General features: G+C 41.6%; 1 pseudogene; it reads right to left on the reverse strand.

Moving 5' to 3' along the window:
* Positions 1-1,751: 1,751 nt before the first annotated feature.
* On the reverse strand, positions 1,752-3,170 carry LOC116901573 (annotated as a pseudogene).
* Between the last annotated feature and the right edge of the window lie 571 nt (positions 3,171-3,741).

Consider the following 3,741-nt stretch of genomic DNA (forward strand, 5'->3'; position numbering starts at 1 on the left):
ATGGCAACCCATTCATAAAGGAAATATTACTAAAGCTTAAATCACACATTGGACCCCACACACTGATACTGGGAGACTTCAACAACCCACTCTCACCAATGGATCATCAAGACAGAAAATAAACAGGTAAATAGTAGAGCTAACAGACATTATGAATCAAATGTGCATAGCATATCTACAGAAGGTCAAAAATGGAAGAACATACTTCCTTCTCATTATCTCACAGATCCTAATCCTAAACTTTTTAGGTACCAATTTAAGTAGTTTTAATATTCCATGTTACTTGTTTTGGGTCTCTGTGGAACAATGTTATACTCTCTACCTGGACTGACTTAATCCACCTCTTCAATGGTAAGGCCACCAGCACTCTGGCACAACTGATGATTTCATCACATCTGGGCATCATCCAAAAGATGCTCCAACATATAACAAGGACACATGCTCAATTACTTTCATAGCAGCCTTATTTATAATAGTCAGAAGGTAGAAAGAACCCAGATGTCCTTGAACAGAGGAATAGATACAGAAAATGTGGTACATTCACACAATGGAGTTCAGCTATTAAAAAACAATGACTTCATGAAGTTCTTAGGCAAATAGATGGAACCAGAAAATATCATCCTGAGTGAGGTAACCCAATCACAAAATAACACACATGGTTATGCACTCACTGATAAGTGAATATTATTTCAAAAGATTGGAGTACCTAAGAAAAAAATTCACAGATTGTATGAAGCTTGAGAAGGAAGATCAAAATGTGAATGTTTTATTCCTTCTTAGAAGGAGTAACAAAATACTCATGGGAGGAAATACAGGTACAAAGAGTAGAGCAGAGACAAAAGAAAAGGTCATCCAGATACTGTCCCCCACCTGGAGATCCATCTCATATGCAGCCACCAAACCCAGTCACTATTGCTGATGCCAAGAAGTTCTTGCTGACAAGAGCCAGATATGGATGTCTCCTGAGATGCTCTGCCAGAGCCCTACTGATACAAATGAGGATTCTTGCAGCTAACCATCGGACTGAACAAGGGGACCCCAATGGAGGAGTTAGAGAAAAGACTGAAAGAGCTAAAGAGGTTTGCAACCCCATAGGAAGAACAATATCAACCAACCAGACTCCACCAGAGCTCCCAGGGACTAAACCACCTACCAATGAGGACACATGGAGGAACCCATTACTCCAGCCACATATGTATCAGATGATGATATTGTCCAGCATCAATAGGAGGAAAAGCCCTTGGTTCTGTGAAGCTTCATTTCCCAATGTAGGGGAATGCTAGGGCATTGAGGCAGGAGTGGGTGGGTGGGAGTGGGAGGGTCCTCACAGAAGCAGGGGGACAGGGAGGAGGTATGGGAGAGGGGTTAAGGGGATAACATTTAAAATGTAAATACGTAAATCCAAGAAAAATAATATTATAAAAAATATGGTCTAAAAATTTTATAATTAGGCTGTGGACCTGCAAAAAAAAATCTGTTTTTTCTCATCATTGATCTTGCCTTGAAGTTTCTCATCTTTAACAGTTGTTTTCATGTTGAACACATAAGGCTCCAATGAATTCTTGGAGGAAACCTTATCTCTCTGCATCTCATCCTCATTTTTGTACTTCTCAGCTACTTGGACCATGCGCTCAATATCCTTTTTACTCAAATGGCTTTTGTCATTGGTGATGGTGATCTTGGTCTCCTTTCTTGTGCTCTTATCTACAGTGGAACATTGAGGATGCCATTGGCATGAATGTCAAAAGTACCTAAATCTGAGGAACTCCACAGGATGCTGGAGGTACACCTGTGAGCTCAAACTTTCCAAGCAGGTTGTTGTCCTTGGTCACGGCCCTTTCACCTTCATATACCTGAATGCATACACCTGGCTGGTTGTCAGAGTAGGTGGTGAAAGTCTGGGTCTGCTTGGTGGGAATGGTGGTATTGCGCTTGATGAGGACAGTCATGACTCCACCAGCAGTTTCAACACCAAGGGAAAGAGGAGTGACATCCAAGAGCAACAAATCCTGAACATTCTCAGATTTGTCTCCAGATAGATTGGCTGCCTGGACAGCTGCACCATAGGCAACAGCTTCATCGGGGTTACTGCTCTTATTCAGTTCTTTTCCACTGAAGAAATCTTGCAGACGTTTCTGAATCTTGGGAATTCTGGTACAACTACCACCAAAGCAATATCATGGATCTGTGACTTTTCTAGTTTGGCATCTCAACGGGCCTTCTCTACCTGTAGAGAGATGTTCCAATGTGCCATGGAACAGGTCAGCATTCAGTTCCTCAAATCGGGCATGGGTAATAATGGTATAAAAGTCAATTCCCTCATAGAGAGAATCAATCTCCATACTGGCCTGGGTGCAGGAGGAGAGGGTGTGCGTGGCCTGCTCACAGGCAGTGCAAAGATGCTGGACAGCTCTCTTGTTCTCACTGATGCCCTTGTGCTTTCACTTATACTCAGCAATGAAATGACGACCATTTGGTTGTCAAAGTCTTCTCCACACAAGTAGGTGTCTCCAGCTGTTGATTTGACTTCAAAAAATCCTTCCTCAATAGTGAGGATTGACACATCAAAAGTGCCACTTTCCAAGTCAAAAATCAGCACATTCCTTTCAGCTCTGACCTTATCTAAGTGATAAGCAATTGTAGCAGCAGTTGGCTCATTGATAATTCGAAGTACATTGAGGCCAACAATAGTTCCAGCATCTTTTGTTGCCTGCTGCCGAGAGTCATTGAAGTAAGCTGACACTGTGACCATGGCATTGGTAACAGTCTTTCCAAGGTAAGCTTCTGCAATTTCCTTCATCTTTGTCAGAACCATTGAAGACACCTCCTCTGGGTAGAAACTTTTTGTCTCTCCTTTGTATTTGACTTGGACCTTGGGCCTGCCTGCGTCATTCACCACCATGAAGGGCCAGTGCTTCCTGTCAGACTGAACAACAGCATCATCGAACTACATCTGATCAAATGTTTGGCATCAAAAACTGTATTGGCAGGGTTCATTGCAACCTGATTCTTGGCCATATCCACAATTAATCGTTCTGTGTCAGTGAAAGCAACATAGCTTGGAGGTTACCCTGGTCATTGGCAATTATTTCTACCTTTCCATGCTGGAAGAGACCCACACAGGAGTAGGTGGTGCCAAGATCAAGGCCAACTGCAGGTCCCTTAGACATAGTTGTTTGTGTGTATGCCTGGCTGTGCTGACGACGTGACCACACAAATGCACGAGAGCTGGCTCCTTCTTCAATTAGCCTTACTCCTAACTTAAAAATAAACTTGGTCATGAACCAAGCCTTGAAAGATAAAACAAAATAAAAATAACCCCTTGGGTCTTTTCAGACCAACATAGATTAAAGCTGGAATTCAACAACAACAGAAATAAGAGAAAGCCTACAAACTTATGGAAAATGAACAACTCTCTACTCAATGAATACTGGGTCAGGGACGAAATAAACCAATTAAAGACTTTCTCAAATTTAATGAAAATAGAGGCACAACATAGCTAAACTTATGAGATACAATGAATGCTGAGCTCAGAGTACTTAAGTGCCTCCTCATAAGGAAATTGGAGCTATCTCATAATAGCAACTTAAAAGGACACATGAAATCTCTAGAAGAAAAAGAAGCAGACACTAGAGGAGTAGAAAGCAGGAAATAAACTGGGGGCTAAAATAAATCAATTTAAAAAAAAAGAATACAAAGAATCAACAGAACAAGATCTGAGTCTTTGAGAAACTCAACAAG

The sequence above is a fragment of the Rattus rattus genome, chromosome 5, assembly GCF_011064425.1.
Source record: "Rattus rattus isolate New Zealand chromosome 5, Rrattus_CSIRO_v1, whole genome shotgun sequence".
Taxonomy (NCBI): domain Eukaryota; kingdom Metazoa; phylum Chordata; class Mammalia; order Rodentia; family Muridae; genus Rattus; species Rattus rattus.